Consider the following 24,747-nt stretch of genomic DNA (forward strand, 5'->3'; position numbering starts at 1 on the left):
TGACATTTTTTAAAATTAAAAAAAAAATCCCTTTTCAGCATCCCAATCCCAACAACTTCTTTGGAGATTTAAGGTAACTACAGCTTAAAAGCAGCTAATATTAAAATGTAAGCTTAAGAAGGTTTTGAAAAGGAGAGAATTGAAGAAATTACTCAGATTTCAACCGTGACTTTGTTTACTTGGTTCTTATGCTCTTGCCTTCGAGGGTTTCCACTGAGATTTCACAGGTTTGACTGCCAGGTCATTAGGACTGTGTTTACATCCAGTGACTGTTCCTGATGGCATTCACCTCTGAGAGAGCAGCGGCGATGCCAAGGTGACATTTATACTGACAGACATGTCACAGACTGATACTGGACCACTCATAGAAGCTATAGGAATATTATTAACTTCAAACATTTCAGATGTGCTCTTCTGGATGCTTCTTATTGAAAAAAAAAAAACCAATGAGACTTCATTATGTCATTAGGATGAGTTTGAATAGCTGCTTGTGGTGAAGAAATAAGGGCAGGTGACTGAATCAGCAGCTGGTGGCAAATGCTTCTCAAAGCCCCCACCTTGCCTTCCTAATGGTCTTTGCCTCTGTAAGTGCCTTCATAGAAAAGCTGGCTCATCTGCAGCCAGGTCAGGAGGTGTGTTATCCATCAGTGAGGCCAACCAAGAAGTCATCTCAGCATGAAACTGGAAGGTTATGAAGAGAAACAGGAGGAGACATTGCTGCTTCGTGCCTCCAGTTGGTAGGGATGCAAAGGTTTAGGGAAAGTCCTGTTTTCCTGAGCCCTACCTCCTCTGGTGAGGCTTTAACGGGGGAAAAGAAGATAGGGGGTCTTGTGCTGACAAGTTTTCTGGGTTTGCTTATTCCATTCTTCTATTCCCTTCCCAGTAGAACTGTGTTTCTCTATTAGTGCTCATGGTCAGTAGCTGTGCATTCAGTAGCTGTGCTTTCAGTAGCTCCAGGTGAAGCTGCTTGCCAGGACAGGCTTTTTAACAGCCTCCTCTTAACCTTGGTCTTCTAAACAAAATGTACATCATCACCTCCAAAAGAGTTTTCTCAAAATAGTATGTATCAAAGCGTCTCTGGACAAGTGGTGTCTGTCCATTTACGTGATGGTTTTACAACAGCCTGTGCTGAGATGTTCCTTCTGCTTCCATTCAGTATGACCTTAACTGTTTTATCAGAGTTTAACATACAAGACTACATCCATTTTCTTAAAGTTAGTGGGATTTTTTCCCTCTTTCTATTCCTTTATAGTTTTCACTACCTATTCATTATTAGTTTTCACTAAAATTATGCAGAAAACTTCTCTAAAGTTATCCAGAAAATACAGCTGCTCTGCTGTATTTTCTGGAGAATTAAAAAAAAAACACAAATCCTTATTTTCAAAAAAAGCAAAAAGACAGAATGACAAATACAAAGTATTTTCCCACTTTGATTTAAGTGAGATTTTCCCACTCTTGATTTAAGAGTCCTTCGTCAGCCCCAAGATCTAGCTCATGCTAGCATCCTCTGAAACTGCACCATCCGCTTCCTGCCACTTCATGTGGGTATCACTCCTGGGATAATGCCCCCAAATGAGTCATTCCTCACAATAAAAACAAAAACAACAAAAAAGAAAGAGTGGCTTTGTGGGACAGGGGATCTTTAATTCCCTCTGTTGAATAGAGCAGCTGTGTATATCTTTTAACCTCAGCAATCCATTCACTCAGAGTTATGACTGGAAGGAAAAAGCCTAGATTTCCCCCCCCTTTTTCTTTTTGTTTTGTTTGTTTTGTTTTCTCTTCTGTGCACGATGGAAAGAGATGTTTTCTCTTTTCCAAGGAACAAAGGCTTGTGCATGCAGCCATAAGCCTCCTCCCATTCATCAGTGGTTTGGGAGGGGTGAACGCAGAAGGCTGAGCTGTTTGCTGGTCATGGCTCTTCCCATACGTGGTTTGGTGGAGCTCCCATTCCTTGGCTGGGACTGTGAATGTACATGAATTTGTGATTCACTGGGACAGGCTGGGCTGTGTCTGTCGCAGGCAGCATGGCATCAGCTTGCAAAGGGATTTTTCGGAGCGACTGCTTATTGGGGAGAAAACAAAATCAAAATACCAAGAAAAAAACTGGCAATCCCAAGCCCAAGTACAGGCTGGGTGGAGAAAGGATGGACAGCAGCCCTGAGAAGTACTTGGGGGTGCTGGCTGATGAGAAGCTCAACATGAGCTGGCAATGCTTGCCAGCAGCCCAGAAAGCTGCCAGTGTCCTGGGCTGCATCCCTGGAAGCGGGACCAGCCGGGCTGGGAAAGGGGGATCCTTCCCCTCTGCTTTGCTCTGGGACACAGACACCCTGGCACTGCTGTCTCCAGCTTGGGGGTCCCCAGGACAAGGAGGACATGGAGTTGTGGGAGTGAGTCCCGAGGAGATGATGAGAGGGCTGGAGCCCCTCTGCTCTGGACCCAGGCTGGGAGAGCTGGGCTGGCTCAGCCTGGAGAAGAGAAGGCTGCTTCTGGGGAGAGCTCTGAGACCCTTCTTGTCCCTCAAGGGGCTCCAGGAGAGCTGGAGAGGGGCTGGTGCTGAGGGCAGGGAGGGCCAGGCCCAGGGGAACGGCCTTCAGCTACAGGAGGGCAGCTGGAGAGGGTCTGGGAGACAGAAAACCTCCCTAGGGAGGGAGGAGGCCCTGGCACAGGATGCCCAGAGAAGCTGAGGCTGCTCCTGGATCCCTAGCAGGATTCAAGGTCGGGTTGGATGGGGCTTTGGGCACTCTGGAAGGGAGGACCCTGGGGGGAGGTCTGAGGGCCCTGCCCACCCACACCAGTCTGGGGTTCTGTGATTCCAGGAAAATAAAATCCCCAGCACATGAGGTAAGGACATAATCAAAAAGAAAGTGCAAACCACTCTCTTCCAATTTACTGCTGTGTTGGTGGCCCTGGAGCCCCTCCAATGATAACTGTAGGTCTCATGCTCCCTTACACACTGGATTTTCTACCCAGCCATTATGACTTTCGATGGAATTCCAGGTCACCCCTGGAACTCATCTTCCCACCTGCTTCCTGTGAAAGAAGGCATCCATTCTGTCTGGCACACAGTGCCCCTTCATCCCTCCTTGCCTTTCCAGGCTTGACCCCACAGGATCTCCACCCCAAAAAGTGTTGGTCCCTCATCTGTAGCACACAGGCCCACAACCACACAGTGACCCTCTGCATGAAGGATTTTTGTTTTCTGACCTGATTTGCCACAGGTAATAATTTTTTAACAGGGACAAAGTGTGATTGCTGCTTGGCTAAGACTGTGTTAGCATCCAATTGTAAAGAACTAAACACAGGAGCCTCCCATAAAGCAGTGCACATGACACTGAAGGATGGGGTTGGGTTGGGAAGATGGAGAAGAGGGAAGAAAGGATGCACCTCTTTCTCCTCTTTTTAGGGAAATATATGATTTCACCCTGTTTGTTTACCACTATGGTGATATGAACCTGCAAATAATACTGATATGGAAGTAACAACTGTGTTGTTCCTTTCCCCCTGTGATATCCAGGAATGACAATGCTCCTGGAGCAGAAGAGCCATAATGAGCTGAAGGACGTTATGGTCTCTGGCCTGTAGCATGGTTGTGAAGTGATAACTGCAGGTGCTGGAGAAGCTGTACCCATGCATGATTCTGTCCTGGTTGGGCACCTTAAGCTCCTTCCCCACCTTCTGCTCCTGCAGGGACCAACCAGCTGCTGCCACGCTGCTGGTGGGAGATGCTCCCCACCTTACCTACATGGGATCAGGTCCCTTGGGAGCCTCTGAAATGCTCCCCTTATCCCTCTCCTACATCTTAAAATGATTTGAGCATCTGGTGTAAATTCAGAGTCTTCTCACTCTTTTTCCCCCTCCTTTTGCTTATTTTCCTCCCCCCAGCAGTGTCTCTGCTGACACTTGCCACAGCAGAGACAAATCTGAGATTGTGGAAAGAGTCCACTGCTGGAAAGAATGAATCCTGTGGTGTTTAAAGCCTTCATAAAACCATTTTCATGGTCCTCTTCTTTGATACTTGTGGATTAGGATGGACATGCCAACAGTTTCTGCTGTTGTAAAGAAGGGAGGGGGGAAAAAAACAACCAAAAAACCAAATCAACCCTGTGCACACTCAGAAAATAAATGATGGAGGTCTATTCATTTTAGAAATAGTGTTAATATTCCTGGACAGATTACACACAGCTTGAAATAAACAAACTTCCACAATAGCAATTTAGACATAATTGTATCTCCTTTTTTATTTAGATTTATACAATATTAACTGTAGAAAGACCAATAATGTCAAGAACTGTGGAAAAATATTTTTCATTAGGAGAAGACATACTGGAAATTTATTTTGTCCCTGAGCTCTGCAAACATGCTGGTGTTTCAGTACAAAACAAAGCGAATACTCAGGTTGTGAAAAGTTGTTTTCTCCTTCTAACTTCCTGAATGTTACTCTAACTGGATTTTCAAATTGGTTTCTGTGGTCTGCAGCCATGCACAGCAGAAGGAATTTGCAGGCATCTCTTAAGCTGGAAGACTATTTTTAGATGTTTTGTGGGCTGTGTATCAATTACTTTATAACATAGAGTTAGTAAGGAATGTATGAAATATATTTAGTGTCTTTCGAGGGTATTTTAGGAGCGTTTGATTCTGACACATGGAATATAATTTACAGAGATGCAAGTTACATCATTATAAAATTATATATTGAGAAAACACCACCACAAAAAAAAATAAAAAGCCAACAAAAAACCCCATGAAGAAAATCCTTTGAACCCTGCCTTGAGGTACCCACCCTTGAAAAGAGGGGAAGTTTTCACTGAAGAGTCTTTGCTTTCCATTCAAAGGGAGCTTTTGGGAGATTATGCAACCTGTGATTTTTCTATAAATTATTGTTGTATCAGTGGTTATGCTAATGATGGTTGCATTACTAGCTGACTGTTCCTTCAAGCCTTAAAATATCTTTCGGACATCTTCCAGTCTCCTTGGCTCGCCCTGTCTCTTGGCTTGTGAGGAAAAAAGGAGGCAGGAGAAGGTTGCTGCTTTTCTTCTCCACATTTTATTCTCTTGATTACAGAAAAAGGTAAAGTGCTTTGTTATTACAAGGGTTTACTGTTAATATAATTATTATTTAAAAAATAATCAAACCAGATTAAATATGTGTTTCTCCATGTGAATAATGGAGAGATTACATCCAAGCATCACTGTTTTCCCAAATGTTGCTGCAGTGGATGAGCTGGCAGGAGGGAATGGCCACCATTCCTTTGGCTGTTGTCAGTGAAAAGGTACCCTGGTTGCAAGGAGGCAACTATAGCTTCCTACTGGAAAGCTGAATGAACTGGGGCTGTTCAGCCTGGAGAAAAGAAGACTGAGAGGGGATCTGATCAATGGTTATCAATATCTGAAGTGTGGGACACAGGGGGACATGGGCAGCCACTTCTCAGTGTCTGTGGGGACAGGACAAGGGGCGATGGCTTCAAGTAGCAGCACCAGGGAGTTCCACACCAATGTGGGGAAGAACTTCTTCCCAGAGAGGGTGAAGGAGCCCTGGGACAGGCTGCCCAGGGGGGTGTGGAGTGTCCTTCTCTGGAGATATTCCAGCCCCGTCTGGACATCGACCTGTGTGACCTGTCCTAGGGACCCTCCTTTGGCAGGGGGTTGGACTTGATGATCTCTGGAGGTCCCTTCCAACCCCTACGATTCTGTGATTAGGAAAAAATGTACATGCCCTCCATACTCCCAAAGAAGGGAGACTGAAAATAGCAACAAACCTCCCCTGAATTACACCAGCCCTGAGGGAGCTGCTGGCATCCAGCATGGATGTACCCCAACCAAGTACCCCGGAGGGAGTTTCCAAAACGATGTCTCCTGCAGGTTCAGTCTAACACAACTCGATGGTATTCAGTGTTAAATTCAGATACCTGATGGGCAACAGGAGCTGGCCTATGGGCATAACAGAACATCCACCATCTTTGAAGTTTCTTATTTGGAGGTGAATTAGCCAGATATTTTTTTTCTTCCCCCCCTCCCCAGTTATTCTGAGTGTATTACCATGGATTGACACCAGTCAGAAAGAACCATCAAGCTGGCGTTTTGCTCCTTCTGAATAAACAGGAGGCACAGTGAGTCTGTAAAGGCAGTGCTTCTGGAAATTGGGAGGAGACCTTCTTCATTGCCCACCACCTCATTATGTGACTTTCCCCAGGAAGACCCATAAGGATCTCTTGACTTCCTGGGATTCAGCCATCCTTTATGGGAGGGGGATGCAGTGGGAAGACTCAGTGCTGATGGAAGGGGATCATTTCCACCCACACAAACCATGCCCAAAATTCACACCTGTGCTTGCAAATTTAGCGTCTGAGTGTCTGAGGTGCCTATTTGCAGAGACAATCGACTCTTTCAACCTACTTATGCAAACTCTGGGCAGATATGCATTTCACAGTCACCATTCAGACAATGAAGCTCTGGTAAAAAAGAACATCTCTCGACTGAAAATTTTCCACCCAGATCTCAGGAGATGTCTAGTAGTGACTGCTTCTGGTTGGAAACAACTATTCTTAGATCCTTTTAAAATTTCTACTTTCAAAATGAGCCATAACATTTCAGATGTTTAAAAAAAAAAAAGCTCTTAAAAAGGTAGTTACTCTGTCAAACCTCACTGAGTTCCCAGATTGTTATTTCTTCCAACCAGTGCAACTGACCCATCCCTTCTGATGACCACTAAAGAAGCTGAAAATACCTACTACAAAGTGACTTCCTCACTCTTAAGGGTTGTGTTTCCTCTGTGGAGACGACCTCTGAGCTATAAGTGGTTAGGTCTGAGCTGGGTAAAGCTTTGTTAGGCTCTTGTGCCACTGACAGGTAACGCCAGCACCATCCCCTCATCTTTTGGAATGGACCTCCAGCAACTTCTAGACTGCTGGGAGCTGTTTGTCAGGTTTGTAAAACCTGAGTTCAAAACTGAGCTGTGACTATATTTCATTCTGTGAGGGGCTCAGACATTGAAATAAAATCCTAGCGTAGAATTCACATATGATCACAGTAAGATGTCTGGTCTTCTCCCTGTCTGTCCCCTCCGTAAAAGAAATGCTGATGTGTCCTGCCTGCGTATCACAGGACAAGAATTCCTCTCATTAACACGATGAAGCTTCCTAACACTTCTCACTGCCTCCTGTACACTACCACTCCTCAGTGGAAACTGGGTAATTTGCTGACATTATTTTTCCATAGTCTCCCCAGATTTTGACAAACAGAAGGAAAAGTCTTTAATGTTAAATTTTAAAAAAATATTTATTTAATTACAAGGAATGCAAAAAGACTCATTTTCAAGTGAAACTAAGAACATGTTAAGCACTGAAATTCCTTGCTTGCTGTTTTAACTTACAGCAGCATTAATATGTAGTTTGTTTGGCAGTGGCCTAGGAGTAATTGCTAAAGGATCAACAGCAAGGGAATAAAAACCCACAGCAATTACTGGAGGCTCCTACTTACTGCTACCTGGCTTCAGCTGGCGTTGTGCAACAGACGTGGCAGAAACACACACAAGCACCAGCCCAACCGGCCACAGAGAAGCATCAGGCACTGAATAAAGAAGCCTGATATTAGGCAAAAGCCTTTGCTGGGGTCTGCAACAGCCCAGGGAGACACTTCACCTGGCCCCAGGGAGAGTAAATCGTTTGTTAAAATACTCAGGTGACATAGCAAAGGTTCGTGGCCCCTCAATAACTTGAATTTTCAAATCTTGCCTTCACGCTCCTTGAGGATGTTCTAGGGGTAAGATGAGGGGAAGAGCGAGGAGCATGTCACAGAATCACAGAGTCACAGAATCACAATGTTTGAAAAGACATATAAGATCATCAAGTCCAAAAATTCCTGTCCTCTAATGAACCGTAATTCTAAGTACCTCATCTACCTGTCTGTTAAACACACACAGGGACGGTGACTCAACCCTCTCCCTGGGCAGCCTGTTCAACATTCCACCAACTCTTTCAGTGAAAAGATTTTTCCTAAATCTAATCTGACCCTGCCCTGGCACAGCTTGAGGCCATTTCCCCTTGTCCCATCTCCTGTCCCCTGGCTGCAGAGACCACCGCCCACCTCTCTGCACCCTTCTGTCAGATCATTGTAAGCAGTGATAAGTTCTCCTCTCAGTGTCCTCTTCTCCAGGCTGAACAACCCCAGCTCCCTCAGCCACTTTTCATAGGATTTGCCCTACAGCCCCTTCCCCAGCCTGGTTGCCCTTCTCTGAACACACTCCAGAACCTCAATCTCCTTTTTATGGTGAGGACCCCAGAACTGGACCCCTCACTTGAGGTGCAGCCTCACCAATGCTGAGTACAGGGGCACAATCCCCTCCCCAGACCTATGGGCCACACTCTTTTTGATACAAGCCAGGATGCCATTGGCCTTCTTGGCCACCTGGGCTCATTGCTGGCTCATGTTCAGTCTGCAGTCACCCAACAACCCCAGGTCCTTCTCTGCCTGACAGCTCTCCAGCCAGTGTCCCCCAGGCCTGTATCATTGCTTGGGGTTGTTATGTCCCCTGTGCAGGACTCCACACTTGGCATTGTTAAACTTCATCCTGTTGGTCTCATCTCATCGATCCAATGTCCCGTGGAGTTTAAGTGGGTGAGGCATGTGCTGCTTCTGGGAAAAGAGCAGTAACAGGATTGGCAGCTTGCAGACAGGACAAAACCCTGTGTTTTAAAGATGAGTCACAGCAGCTGTCCAGCAGATCTGCCCATTAACCACAGGGTGAAACAGATTTGTTTTATCTACACTTGGAAGCTTTGCATTTATCTTCCTCTTGCAGGGCATCACACGGGGAAGAGCAACAGGGAAACCTGTCTCCCAGCAAGTTTGATCAGTTTTATGTTTCTCCCTCAGAAAAGCTGTTGCTGTTCCCTAACATTGCTGATGCATTCCTTAGATAACCTGTCAGTCTTCTGTCAGGAGGCATCTAGTGCCCCGCTTCAAAGCAGAAGGGCCTTGGTTTGAGGTCATCAGAAGAGGAAGTCAGACAACATTCTCTTCCTTTTAAGTCTTGGGACTTAACTTGGGTATCTGAGGAGGTGAGAGGATGTGTACTTAGTTACCTACAGGAAAAGTGTCTCTTCCAACATGGGTGACCTCTCTCCAGGGTAAGAACCAGTGCTGTCTAAGGGGACAAATGAAAATAGAAAATACAAAAGCAGGAATATAAAAGGATTTTTTTCCTTTCTGAATGATTTGATGAAGTTATTTTCTACTAGTGGAAGACTGAATAGTAAAATTAACAGAAAATTAATGGTTTAGGAGAAGATGATATTTTTTTTCCTTTCTGATGTTTTTTCTCTTTTCTGTGTTTGCCAGCCAGACTGAAGACTTGTCGTCTTTCTATCTCTGGCCTGCATCACAGAGCAGTGTTGGTGGAGACACACAGGCTCAGGTAGGATTTAAAATCCATTCTTCAGAAGGAGCGTTTCCAGCCACAAAGAGTTTGACACAAAGGCGGATTTGAGACTGGGAGCGAGCAGGAGATAACAAGAGATTTGTCATACACTGAGTATGATGGTTTGTTTAGCTGCTTAGTGTCATGGTTGGATTCATTGATCTCTAGCTAGATACATCGCAGATAAGATGACAAGTAGTACACATCCACGCCGAAAAAGATAAATATCATTTATTATCTTCATGAGGATCTATGCAAGAGCTGGCTTCGCAAACAGTCACTTATCAGGATGCTAGATATGATCGCTGCCATAAAGGAATTAGTTCAGGCGTGACGATATCTCATGTTGAGAGGGAAGGGGTAAAGCTGCCTGGTCAGTGCTCCCTCGCAGTTGCATACAAGCCCAGCACGCTCCCTGCTCCACGTGATGTGTTAGCTGTGCCGAGCTGCAAAACGGCGACCACCTTAAAGCGTGCTGAACGGTTGAGGAAGCAGCACCACTTCCCCTTGGCTGTTGTTTCCGTCATTAAGAGGTAAGTATCGGTAGCTTGAGCGGAGGAGTCCATCTGTGGCAAGAGATAGATTTGTTTGTCAGCACAAGGAACAGGGCGTTCGAGTTCCTTCTGGAGTCTGGGTTTCTCAGCAGCGGCGGCAGCAGCATGGGAGACCTCGGGGCGAGGTGCTCCATCCCAGCGTGGTGAGCAGCTGGTTCCCACCTCCAGCCACGCTAGCTGCTGGGGCATCTTTGCTGTCGGGTGCTGGGCTGCAGGTGTGACATGGGAGGTGGCGGCTGCGGCTCCCCTGCCCCTGCCCAGCTGTGCTGCAGGGTGAGAGCTCTCGGGGCGCAGGGCCCTCCGCAGCTGGGGATGGGAGCCCAGCCGCATCCCGAAGATGGTTTCGCAGCTGGCACAGCTGCTCCTCTCCTGCCCTCCGACAGCAGAGAGACCCTCTGCCTCTGCATCACCGGTCTGCGGCTCTCAGAGCTGCAGTGGGGAATTACATTTAGCAACTAAATAATGGAAACACTTCCCTTCCTCCAAATTGTCCCAGTTGAGAGTCCTGGGAATCGCCTTCCCTGCTACATTAGGTGGCACGGCGCTTGCAGTGTGCCCCTGGCAGCTCTGTCCTCATTACATGAGGTATCCAGACTAACACCAGCTCAGGCAGGCTCAGTTCAGGTCTGGATCAAATGTTAGACGAGCTAATGAAATCCCAGACTGCTCCTTGGCTCCTGGTCTGGAAATCATGGGATGGGCAGCACTTTCCTAGCTGGAAAAAAGTCAGTACAAATGAGCAGACGTGTGTTGCATGTTGCTTATCATGTACTCCACTCACGCCTGTGGCATCTGCTTTAGTGACTTGGGAAGTACACACAGACCAGGAGTGGAAAAAGGCAAAAGTTGTTCCATCCCTGACTGAAAGATGGAAAAACACAGAGCTCCACCAGTGCTAAAACCCTCTGGACTTATGTTTTGGATTTGCTGTGCAAGGGTTTGTTAGCTGGGTGAGCTGCAAGGATGGCTTCTGTGAGAAGCTTGTGAATCCATGGGGGTCCAGGCTGGAGCAGTCTGAGACTGAAGGTTGGCACCCCATAAAAGTCACCCACGCTGGGGAAGCTGGTGAGGAGCTGAAGCCCTGTGGGAAAGTACTCCCATTGGAGAAGTTCATGGAGGACTGTCTGCTGTGGGTGGGACCCCAGGGTGCAGCAGGGGAAGGGTGTGGGGAGTCCTTCCCTGAGGAGGGAGTGGCCCTAGGGACAACATTTGATGGACTGACCCCAACCCCCATCCCCATTTCCCTGTGTGGGGGGGAGAGAAATGGGGAGTGGAGCTGAGCCCAGAAAGAAGGGAGGGATTGGGGAGGGGTTTAAGGTTTGGGTTTATTTCTCATTACTTCGATTTGATTGGTAATAAATTAGATGAGGTTTTTCTAAGTTGAGCCTGTTTTGCCCATGATGTGAGTGATCTCTCCTCATCCTTATCTTGACCCATAAGCCTTTCCTTATCTCTTCTCTCCCCTGCTCAGCTGAGGAGGGCAGTGACAGTGTGGTTTTGGGGGGCACCTGGCCGGACCTCAAGTTATTGAGTGTATATGAGTAAAGTGGTAATGGCTTTTCTCTGTGGGTGCTGCCAGAACAGAGTGCAGTGAAAAGGGCTGCACTGTTCTGACACCACTTGGTTTGGAAGAACATTATCTGGTAAAAACGTTTCACAAAGACAGCAGTTACTAACAGCGGAGCTGTCACAAAGCTTGAGAACCCAAGGAAATAAGAAGTGCTTGTGACAGAGCTTTACACAGATAAAACAGGGAGAAGGTGAAAACAGAGGGACTTGTAGATAGTCTAATGTTGATGAGCCAATTTTCCATTTTTAGAGAACTCACTGCTATCTATTGATTAGAACAAAATGCTGGGAGAAAGGAGTGAGGCAGGCAGGAGAAGAAAAAAAAAATCTTTCAGATTATGGAGTACACAAATAAGAGCTCTGATACTGCAGATAGACATACCAAGAGGTGACCAAAAGTCCAATGTCATAGAAATTATAACTGCTTTGGGTGGGAAATAACATTCCATGGGTTTCAAACACCAGGAGGAAGAGAAGAACTGATGGATACCAAGGAATTGTGGTCAGAATGAGTGGACTTTGCCAGTTTAAGAACCTCTCTTTATTTCAGATGCATATGTGTGGTTAAAAACACACTGTGGAAGTTTCTGAGGTTTCTTTTAAACAGTGGAACATTAAAAAAACCAGACATTAGCTGCCAAGTGAGGTGGATGAGATGGCTTCATGGGCATGCATGCATTGCAAGGGTTGGACTACACTCAGTACAAGAGGATGAAGACGTCCAGGGCAAAGGAGAATATTTGGGAGGTATAGAAAGCATAGCTGAAAAATCATCTGATGAGACATGGCCACAACTTTCTTTCACTTACCTAAGGACTCAAAAGCAAACTCTTCCCACTATGGTCCTTGGGACCATTTCTGAAGAAACGAACACCAAATGCTCTCCAGTGACTTAGGTATCAGCAGAATTATGGCTTGTGTCTTTGTCAGAGAGAAAAAAAGAGCTCATGTTCCTGTAATTATTTCTGTTGAAGGGTCCATATCAAGCATCTTGCTACTGAGGTGGGTCCCAAGAAAGCCTACCCCATCTCTGCAGTTAGAAAGGGGTGACATGGAGCTTGAGGCTGCTCAAGGAGTGTGTTTTCTTCCTCCAGCCTACCCCACTCATGCACTAGGGTACCAGGCTGGTTTATTTATTTCCAGCATTCCCATCTGCAGGTGTGGGAAAGGTGGGTAATGTGAACACGGCGATGGGCTGGGTCTCACTGGAGGAGAGCACAGTGCAGAGCAGTCAGGGCTTACATGGGATCTTGCAGACAGTTTTCATGACTGGCTCAGGGTGCATAGAACTTGGTGGTGTCCAAAAGTGCCCACACCACTGCTCTGACCTTAGCAGCAGCGTGCTTAAAATTAGAGGACCCTCCGCAGAACCAACACATGGTCTCTGTGGCCGTAGCCCAAGGAATTTGTCCCAGGACAATCCACATGTTTATCAGATTTCTACAGTTCATCTGTGCCTCTGCCACTCTCCCCAAAATAGAGACCAAGTCCTGTTCCTTCTCCTGCACCCGTGCCCTAAGCATGCCTCACTGCATGTTGGCCGTGACCAACACCCCATCTCCTCCCCACCTTGTATCCACTCCTTTCCCACCTGTGTGTCTTCCTCCCCTTCCCACTCCTGTCCCTCTTTTAATCTTCTTCTTCCAGTCCCTGGCAAACAAGGCAGATGATCCAGGACTTTCTCCATTGCATAGGTTTTGTCAGGGAGCAGGTAGAAAAGCAGCAGGACGGTCATTCCTGCACTGCATAGAGCTCACCAAAACAGCTGGTGGTTTAAGCCCTTCAAGGATTTCTGCCCTGCTGATCAGAACACAAGAATACTGGAAAGGCAGAAAATGCTAAAAAACGGTGCCAGGGATGTGGCAGTCATTCTGGAGCCTTGTGCCGTGGTCTGTGTCTTTCATGGTACACAGACCTTTGTCAAAGGCTCTGGATGGTGACTCCAAACACATTCTCTAAGTATCTGTCCCTACAAGAGACTTCCCGTTTGTCCTTGGGCCAGTCACCACACTAAAGGTACTGTTATTAAATGTGAAAGGATTCAAAATCACTTCAATTATTTAAAAAAACTTAATCACTTGTCTCTGTGATTCATTTCCGTGTTTTCTCCTATATTTTACCTTGTGCATTTGAGGCTTGTCATGACAGGTGCTGTCTCTTACTATATGTTTGTAGAATATGAAGGATAATGGGAAATTGCCTGGGTGGAACTCATGACATATCGCTAAACTAGAAATAAGGAATGAGTTTTAGTAATTATAGTAGATGGCAGAGCGCACCCAATTCTCACATATTGTCTGAAGAACTGTATTTGTTGTTGAAAGCATACGTCAATTTCTGAGTGGCTTACCTGGCATTTCACTCTCCAACACTATTCAGATTGGAATCTTCTTTAGATATTAACTTTTGGCCACTTATTGAGTTTGGGTCTATATGTTTTCACTCTTCCTTTTCTCTGTCTTGCATCAAGGCTGCATTTGTTCTCTCTGCCTTGCCTTCTCATTATAATCACCCATGGTGTCCTTGGGAAACTTCTCTCATTCTTTATTGTGGATGAAAGGTAGCCTAAATTTATGGTAGACACCTGGTTCCTGTTGACCTGTTGGCTAGATCTGCAGAACCAAGTCCTATAATACATCTCAGACGACTGTGTAGCCCCAAGGTCATGACATGTGTTGCATCAATGCCTCTTTCACCTGTCTCTGTCAGAAATACAAAGGACTGGCTGGGTGCATAGCAAGCTGGACAGAGGTGCAGCTTTTCAGCAGTGAAGTCCAACTGTGTCCTGGGTTCCATCAGCAAGCAAACAACAGCAGATTAGGGGATGTGCTTACCCACCCTGTGTGGCGTTTTGTAGGCCACATGTTGGAAAACTTGTCTTGTTCCAGAGACAAAGGCCACCAGATCCAGAAGAGGACCACCAGGATGGCAAATGTATTGGAGAACTCAATGTATGGAGACAGGCTGGAGAAATTGGGTTTGCTCAGCCTGGGGAGAAGGTGGTTTAGGAGGTTCTAATCACAGTCTTACAGTGCCTTAAAGGTTGTTATGGTTATAGGTTATGCTCACTTGGCAAGGCTGCATGGTGCCAAGACAGAAGGCAACAAGCACAAGTTTCTTGAAGTAAATTTCTGCCTGGATAGTGAAAAACTTCACCACAGTGAGAAGACTCAGGCATTGGATATTTTACCCAGTGAAGTACTGCAATCTCACCTGATCGTTACTTTGAAGATTTGACCTGATGGGGCCTTGGATAACCTAAGGCACTACTCTCAGTGAAAGGTTGGATCTGATCTACCACGGAGATTTATTTTTGACCTGAAGTTTTCTTTGGTTGTGTGATTCTGCATTTCTTCTATTATCCCCACTGTAAACACAACTATACCCTAGACAGAGCTATGGTTTTTAAAATATACTGCCTTTACAAGCACTCTCCTTGAAGGAACTAATGAATTAATCCCTTTCTCCAGAAGGAATTAATGCAATAGCACCTATCCTTTTCTTGAGGAAGGTGTAAATCTGAACAGTTAGTATTCTGTGCTGATTCTTTTGTGTTTGCTGATTACCTCCTTGGTTTGCACAGAGGTATGCTCTTCAGTCATCCATGTTGCATCAACGTCATCTGTACCCCAGTCTCTGCAGTAGGCAGTCTTCTGGTCAGACACGAAGAACGACACTTGCTGTACCCAGCATGGGCATCAGATCCAGCACACATTGTCTGATTCTCTGAGGCCACCTCAGTGGTCTTGCTTCTTCCTCCACCCTTCCTCCCTACCCCTCTAACTAAAGTCAAAAGTTGGGGCTGTGCTAGAAAGTGTCGAACCATAGGAGAGCTCTGGCTCCATGAAAGGTCAAGACACAGTATGGATACAACTTCTTCCTCTAAAGCAAGGAGTGTATGAAAATACAACTATAGATAAAATATTTGCATCAGCATCATACTCCTAGTGATTGTAAGATGAGATATATATATATATAAAGGGTTTGGTTTGTACAACATTCCGATCACAGAATCACAGGTTGGTTTGGCTTGAAAGGGACCTTAAAGACCATCTAGTTCCAACTCCCCTGCCATGGACATTAGAGCAGTACTAGGGTGACCTATCATGTCAGGCAAAGAAAATACCACTGAGGGTTTGTGTGTAAGGAAGTCTTGAAGCGATGGTGGAGCGATTGATCTGTTTCGTGTCAGGTAACACCAGGGCAATGGGAAACTATGTCAAGACTGAATGTCACACCTTTGGGTAGCCTAGTGAATTTCTGATGCCAAACCCATTATACCGACCTGAAAAAGGAATGCTTCTTTAAAGCCTTCTGAAGTGCCCAGTTTGTCCTAATGTATGCATATTCCAGGTATCTAGGTTATAGCACACCAGCATCATCAGCCATGACTAATACATTCTTTACACTGAGAAAAGCTTTACTAAGTACAGGCCTGGATAGCAAAGTGTTCCTGGAGTGAAGACATTTGAAAGACATTTTAATTCGGTGGCACCATGCAGAGGGCATTAATCTTTCTTGTGGTTTCCTCTATTGTAACAAAGAAAAAGATTTTTAATGTGCAAACCTCGTTAAATCAATCATCCTTGGGAATTTAGATGCACAGTGTGATAAAGGCAACAACTTTCAATACCTAGAGGCAATTTTTTCCATATGTTTTGGATGTTGGGGTTTAGGAAAAATAAGCATTTTAATGGATTTTTCGGTCCTAGTTAAAACGTAAAATTTTAGTTTAAAGATGACGCCCTACTTCAAGATGGATAGCATAAGTAAAGTTGGCAGCTATTATCGTGGAATATCCACCTGTGTCGTGCAAACTTTTTGGTGCACAATCGGGGTGGTTTCGGAAAGAGTGTTCTAAGTTACTGGTCGTCTGGTGCTGCGGCAGCGCGATACAAAAGCATGCCAAATATTGAAGGGAAACATTGATTTCTTAGACAGCCTTGAATTTATTGAAAACTTAAGCAGGTCTTTCAGCTATTGTATTTCTTCTTTTCCTGAGATTTAGCAAGACGTCTTTATTCAATAACAAATTTATACAGTGTAAACTGTTTGCAAACCTGGAATTGAGTTCTTTATTTAGAGAAAGTAGAAGTGTAATACTATTTGAAAAAGTCAATGATTATGTCATTTTGCATCACAAAGAGATGGCTGACTATGACTAATCCTCAGGCATTTGTCAAGCCTAGGCTTCCCATGGGAGAAGATTTTTACTAAGCGCCATAGCCTTTAGAGCAAACTAGGACATTTGATGTATTTCCACATGGATAACAGCATTACATGACATCTAAGTAAACTTACATTATCTATTAATTGACAGCTTAGATCTGCCTGGCTCAAGGGGAACAGGCAAGTGTGTGAAGGCTGAGGTAAGGTTAGAGGACAAAATGTCAATTGTCACTGGGTTAGATCTCATGAGACAACTAGCAGTCCAGCTTTGTAACCTGGATTTCAGCTTATATCATGATCCTTTTCCATTCTCTCATTTTGAAAAATGTATTTTTTTTTTTTGCAAATAGGAAAGAACACGCAGACTCACTCAAACAAGATGATCTTTTTTTCCTTTCTTTAATTGTGTGACTAATATGGTATAATTTCAGAAGATTTTAAGAGATGCTTAATGTATTTGCATAATCAGGTCCCTTTAGACTATTTTGCAGCTCTGAACAATTATGGACTCCACTATATAATAGAGAAGAGGATCGGGAAGCTTTGTGTCTCTGTGATCTCTGTTTCTCTCTCTCTGAAACAAAGCACCTCAGTTACAATGCATGGAAAATAATAATAATAATAATAAAAGACCAATAAACTCTTCATACATAATTTGAAATGCTTTCACTAGGCTTGGTGAACTACTTAGTAAAGACTTTTATGAGAAAATGTGACCAATTTAGGCAATATCTCCCTATGAAGTTAAAAGATAAATTTTCTATCACCTTTATCTTCATCACCTTCTGCGTTTGTTTATCAAGGACTGTCTTAAGAGCAAGAAATGCAGCCTTCTCACAGTCTTTGTGCAGTCCTGAAGATGACAGACAAAAAGAATTGGATGGGAAGGGAGATAAAAATTACCCATGGCACTGAAGATTCTCTTAAAAAACAAAAGTGTCCCCCTCCTGACCTCACTCAGTCTTTGGGTCTGACTAGGTTGTCTCTTTCATCTGTGATAGAAGGTGAAGGCTGTCCACTCCTGCTCTCACAGGACCATGATCTCAAGCATCCTGGCACAGGCAAGAGCAGTGATTCTCAAATTTTGAGCACAAGCAATGTCTCCAGGCCATCTCTATCCTGGTCATGCAAAACCCCTGGCAAGGAGCCCTAGGCTGTTCAGGCTACCTGTCATCCACACTGGATGAGCAGATGCAGCATTCATCATCTTTCATCCAGTGGAAGAAGGTGTATCGTCTGCTTGGAAAGACTGGAGGCAGCTGGAATAGTGCAACAGCATGCAGTTCCCAAAAGACATCTGCTGAGGATTTTGCCTGGTGACATCATGTCATCCTCCTGCCTCACGTCCGAAAGCAAAGATGATTGGTGAGGGTGAAGCTTTCCTTGAAAGCATTAAGCCTTCCTGCACACATGGTGGTGGGGAGGGTAAGATGCTGGACATGGGCAGCGCCTATGGAAGAGCTGATGTGTTTTCAGTTCAAACCCAGACTCACCTTCTGGCTAAACTCTGTTGGGCTCATGCCTTTGGGTCTTGACAAAAATCTTACCTACACCAAGCCTAAGAACACAGTTGTCTATTCTCTCTCAATACCTTTTGATTTATTAGGTTATATTAGTACTGTTAGATTTATAATTACTTATACCCCAAAAGACAAGAGACATGACTGATCACATCAAACTAAAGGTACAGTTGCATCCTTAAATTTATTTTATGGAATTTATTTGATTAAATCCGTAACAGATTTCAACATTTTCAGCCATAATTCAGTTGGTAGCAGCAGGGCTACAGAAAATGGTAAATATCCCAAACATTTCGTAATGCAGTATACTTTGGGCTGATTATGTTTTGTGTTTCAGGTTTTAAGTGTTGTAATGTTTAGATTGGCTCTCATGTGAGCTCTGTACTGGGTTTTTTATTCAAGATATTGCAAATATAGTGTTTGGTCTGATTTTTTTTTTTAACACAACTTCTTTCACCATATATGCTTTAGAGCCCAGGACATGCAATATTGCGAACTGTCTAGGAGTTCATGTTGACTAAACAAGGCAACAGCAAGCCAAATATGCAGAACTTCTGACAATTCTGTCACACTGCAAAGAACAGAGGAGTTTCTTAACAGCAGAAGACAGGTAAAGGATGTCAGGAAATAATTCACGCAGAAAGCAGGCATGATGAAAACAAAGGCAGTGGTTTTGCTGGTGAAGCAAGGGCTGAGAAGGCTACATAAGACAGATGAAAACGTGCTATTACGTAATAAAAGGGCCTTAAGGAAGCCCAGGGTTGGTATTTTTGAACACGTCTAACAAATCATCCATCACAAGTCTTTGGAAAATGTGATGGGTGTAAGTTAACCTCTCTGAATGCACTTTGTTGCCATCGAGGCTTGGGCCTTAACTTACCCCAACATTAAAAATTAGTCTAAAGATGTGAGAGAGCAAGGGTGCCACTGTTTGAAACTGGCTGCATGTCCCTGGTGATGAATGCCAATGGCCGGTGATCCCTGATGAGCTATGGGAGCACGGCAGGGACTCCTGTAAATCCTATTTCCCCCCAAAACATGTGTACCCAGGCATATCTGGAACTGCCTCTGCTGCAAGTTGCTGGCTGCTTTGTACAGCAGCTCTTTCCCAAGCTTGAGAAGCGGGTGCAGCACACACACACACACACACACATACATGTGCATTTGCTCACAAGGGTATCCTCCCTTTTATGTTAGCTCACTCCCAGATTAGAGATCTTTAATGCAACTTGAGAGGCTAAAGTACTGTCAGACAGAAATAAAAGCGGTACGAAGGGGTAGGCTGCAAATTCGCTGTGCAGGTTTGGTAATTTGAAGATCCTTTCATTAAACCTTCCATTTTGGCAGAATATACAGGCAATTCTAAACCTGAATTTCAGCACGCATTAGCTTGGGGAAGCTATTACTTTAATAACTGTGCACTGACACGCATGGTTTTTTACCAAGTTGAGCTATAATGTCTTGCAGACATGTAGGCAAAACAGCATTTTTTTTTTTAGGATCTGAGAAAGTACAAGTTGTAAACATAGCGCAGTAAAAAATGCCTTCTTCTCTGTTTCCCATTGGCTGTTTGTCAATTTGTTTCCTTCCCACACTCTCCAGGGCTGGGTGTATTCCTCCTTAATCCAGCCGCCTCGGATGCACAAGGTCTGGACGTGTCACTCAGCCACTCTGTGCCACTCCACAAGCAGAGGGAAATACAGAATGCTAACTGGAGAATAAATCTGTGATGCACTGCCATGCACGATTGGCATCCAAGTATTTGTTCAAGATTCATCACTCTGGGGAAAACAATAAATCGACCTTATAACGAGCTCCGTAGAGGTACGAAGTAAAGATGTAATTTCATTTATTTTTAATTTTTTTTTTCTGAAGAGAAATGCTGGTTTGGGGCACGCATTTGTTTCCCTTTAAATAATAATCTTTAATCACACCAACCCTGCAGACAACCTGTATAAGCTACAAAATTTACTGCAAATATTTGATATTGACTTTCCCATTCGTCCTTTTTCCCACAGGGGAAGAACTGATGCAGTGTTTGCCCCATCTCCTACCATGTCATCTTATTAATTACAGTAACACGAAAGACCACCTTGAAAACACTTGAGTTGGCAGGTTCAGTACTTCTTTGTAATCTTCCTGTGCTGTGCTCTTGTGGGAGCAAACATCATCCCTCTTGTGGAGATCCCCAAGAATAGCTGTAGGTGAGCATGACACAGTCTGAGTGATGGTAAGCATGGGCACATACTCTCCTTCCTTCTCCAAAGTCTTGTGGCTTGCTTGTTGCAAAGGAGTTTGGGCAGAAAACTGCAAAAGCCCAGCATTTCAGCTGTGGCATCGCTTTTTCTCTGGCTGTGGAGGCAGGTGCAGCTTTACCTGCAGCCAGCAGTGGTTATTATCCTGAAAAGACTCAGCTCAGCTGCTCCATAAGTACCATGAGGTTTCATCCTTTGAAGAGAGTTTAAGTAGTCAGTGAATAAGCCAAAGCTGCCTCCCTTACTAACCTTTTGAGGTGGTTTGCTTTTCAGCACATGATGATTACCAAGAATGATGCGATTAACTGTACCTTCTCTGTTGTGTAAGAACATTTTTGGTGAGTCCCTCAAGTTCCCTAGGCTCTGCCAGGACACAGAAGGCCAGCTAGGTTTACAATATGAACATCAATTATTTGAGCTAATGCATTACTGCTCTTCTGAGGCAGTCTACACCTCACAGGCATATAGTTTCTGGCTTTCTGCTATTTCTTGATTATAAATACTTCCCAGTGAGGGCTTTCAAATGTGGCACTTCCAAGGAACATGATGGACCCATCACAAAAGTCACACTTACTCCCCCTGGTACAACTCTGACCACCCTAACAGGGCTTGCAAGAGGTTTCTATGTACACTAAACCATGGCAACAGTTTGCAAAGGCTGTAAAAAAATTCCTCCCTTTTGCTGTGTCTCGAGTCTGGGTGCTAAAGACCATTTGGGGGAAAGAAATTTAGCTGTCAGCCAGCCAATACCCAGGCCTGGTTTTTAGGTTTGCACGTGTAGCCCATGGAGTGCTGTGATGATAATATGTGGTGTGCCTGAAGCAGGGTACGGGCACCTTCCTCTCAGCACTCTAAATCCATGTATCAGGTTAGGCTTGCACTGGAAAGTGAGGATGTGTGTGTGTGCATGCACTTCCTCTTATCAGCATTGTAAAAGTTCACAATCTGGCAAGGCTGGTAATGATTAAAGCAGTCTGAAGCACCACAGCCCGTTTGACAGGCTCTGACACCCATGGCTAGTGCTGTACTACTCCTTGCTCCTTACATGCAAGCCTCCCATTTTAAGCCATGTTTTCTTCAAGTTAGTGGGAAAGAAGCAAGGAATGCAGGTCAGTGTAGAACATCAAAAGGCCACTGCTCTCCCCAGGGGTGAAGAGGAAAAAAGAAAAAAGAAAAAAAATTTTAAAAAAATCACCGTTGTGGGATTTTATTTTCTTTCTTTTTTTTTTTTTTCCAGAAGCTTTCAAGAAAAACAAAAGCTGCAGCTCTATTTTACAAAACACACTTAAACAACCTAACACTGAATTATTCATGCCTGTTCTGAAACACAAGCTGTATAACCCTGAATTAATTGCCCTTGGTGGCGAGTATATCTAGTCTCATTGTAAATACTTTGCCAATTGAAATACAAACATGTTCTGCACAAAAAAAAAAAAAAAAAAAAGAAAGAAAAAAAAGATGTTAACACAAACAGTGTCACAAGCTTAATAATATTGTCACCTTTTTCTTCCTAACCACTTTGGACTAAGTTTTACTTTTGAAGCCGTTAGACTGACGGGGTTTTCACTGGTGTAGTTCAGACTGCAGTTTTCCCCACTGGCTATGGGGGGTTTTTTGAGGGGGAGGTTACTGGTTCTGGCAGCTTATAGACACAACCTGGTTTTCCATTGGTCTTGTTGCAGCCCCTCAGCAGGTGATAATAGCACTGTGGGATTTTCAGGTGGGATACTCCTCCATTCAAGCCCATTGGCACTATCCAAGGCAGCTGCCCGGCATCTACCCCGAGATACCTCTTCTTGGAACATGTTCCCTAAGTCAGCATCATCCCTGGAAATGCAGTGTCCATGGCATCTCACCTCTGGTGGTGTGATGTAAAAGGCCTGACTGAACCCAAGGTGAAAAACAGGCTGGGGTTCTTCTGAAGCAAAATCAAAACCCTGCTTTTAGCAGCAATGAGAAAGAACTCCTTCACCATGCTTCGCAAAATGCTTTCTCCATTTTCTCCTCAAAACCTCAAGTACATTTGTGGTAAATACAAGGAAAACTCTGCAGTTGGTTGCAGAGATTAAGCCACTGTATTTTAAACCGAACCCCTTTGTCCGGTGCGGCTGGCTCTCGAAGGAAAGTTGTTCCTCATAAGAAACAGAGAATACTTTAAAAATAACCCAAACCAAACAGCCTGTGCCTGTTTCCTTTGACAAGGCTTTTGAGACATACTCACAAAATAAACTTTAATCTCTCCTCAGAAGTCAGGGTAAGTGACACTTAGCTAACGGTCTGAGTCGTCAGCTGCAGAGAGACCCGGCTCAGCACTTCTGATGTGTGTGGTGGGAGGAGAAGGGCTATTCGATCATTTCCAGGCTCCTCTGGTCCTGTGGCTGTCATTTAAGCTTTAGGGTCCTGCTGGCATCGACAGTTACATCAGGCAATCATCCACAGCACTGTGCTGTTCGCTCCAGCCTTTTCCCGGGCAAAGGGGCAGGAAGGAAATGTTGGAGAGCCAGAACCAGCTGAGGAGCACCAAAGGCTTTTATTGATGGAGGATGACATTCAGCTGCCTTGTCAGCCCCAGTCAGGCCCAGGGACCCTGTAGTCAAAATGTTTGACAGACCTGTGTGAAGGCTCCACTCTGTTCCTTAACCCTGGGATTTCAGCAGCAAAGGGGAAACAAGGGCGGTGGTTGCTGCTCTTCTCCATCAGCCAGGGCCATGGAGGCACGGCTCTGCTTGCTCTTGGCTCTTCCTTCCTTGTAATCCCCTGGAGCAGCCTCCGTGGCTGAATGTTTGCCCTTCTGTGTCTAAAATAACTGAGGGTCCTGTCTTGACCGCTGCTCCAGATTTTTAGTGTTTCCCACGGCTGAAACCTGGAGAGGGAAGGAGCGTCATGGCCCCAAGCTGATCCTAACGTGCACCCCCAGACTCACCCTTTGCTTGCATCGCACCTTGCCACTGCATCTGCCCTCTCTCCTTCCCAAACCCCTTCCTCCTGCCTGCAGGGACTCAGATCGGAAGCGATGCGGAGGTTCCTGCCAGGTTGGGGCTAGGTTCACGAAAATAAATGATGTTACTGTGTGACACAGCTTCAACTGAACTTAACAAGGAATTTTTATGGCCTCGCCCCAGATGTCGTCCTGGAAAGCCTTTGGAGGAGGCGGAAGCTGAGGGCAGTTGAGCATCCTAATCCATTTGTGTAATTTGGAAACTACGGCTTTAAGCCAGTTCACAGTGATTTATAGTCTTAGTTTAGCGATGTGCTGACTGCTTTTTTTTTCTTTCCCCTTTTATGGAGAGAGCAAAGCACTTTCTGCCCATCTCACCAGCATCCCAGGTCAGCTGGTGAGTGACATGGTTGCCCGAATACTGGGGGGCATGGTGGAAAGCGCTACTCCTTGCAGGGATGCAAAAGCCATGCCATCCTTTTCTCTTCTGCTCTTTTTTTCCCCACCCTCCCTTCTTTTTTTTTCTTTTTCTTTTTTTTTTTTTTTGTTTTTTATGTTTTTGAGCTGTGACATACCATATCCTATGTGGCAGGTGGCATGACACAGATGAGAAGGCAGAGTGAGAAATGGCTTTCCTTTCACTCCAAGGCGTGACATATGCTGGGAGATGCTGCAAACCTTATTAAGGCTCTTGTTATTGTGCTACCTAATGACTAGTGTATATATAAAATATTATTGTGTTTTACAGAGACATCCAAATGTTCAAAAGCAACTAATGGTTTTGGACATGCAACTGGCAGCTGATTCCCCTGCCTTTAAAAATCGGGTTTCTTGGAGGTTTTTTTTTCAGAGGCTATACAGCTAAAACCACGGGTGCCTTTGAAAACACAAGCTATTTTTTACTACCTAGGTATTGTGGCTCCTACACTTGAAGGTTTCCATCCCTCAAAAAAAGCACCAACAATTATCTTACAGTATATTATCCCGGTAAAGGCAACCCACATTAGACATGACAGCCAGGTGGACAGAACAACATCTGAACTTGGAGCCAGGCGGCGGTATACTTAGAGGTCCAAGAGGAAGCAGAAATACAAGGTGGAGCTCAGAGTGTTCATTGAGGTTGGAAAGACATAGCAGCACGTCGGAGCCGCACACGCAGGGCAGAGCCCAGGCACTAAGAATAAACACTCTGCATTTCAGCTGTAACTGCGTACCGCTTGATGCCAGCGCTACGAAACAGGACGCCAGTCTGGTCCTTCTCTGTGTAAAATGCAAGCCTTTCCTCTCTTCGTTTTTGGTCCAGATGAATGAGGCCACTGCTTGGAAA

This window comes from Gallinula chloropus (genome assembly GCF_964237585.1).
Source record: "Gallinula chloropus genome assembly, chromosome: Z".
NCBI classification, from domain to species: domain Eukaryota; kingdom Metazoa; phylum Chordata; class Aves; order Gruiformes; family Rallidae; genus Gallinula; species Gallinula chloropus.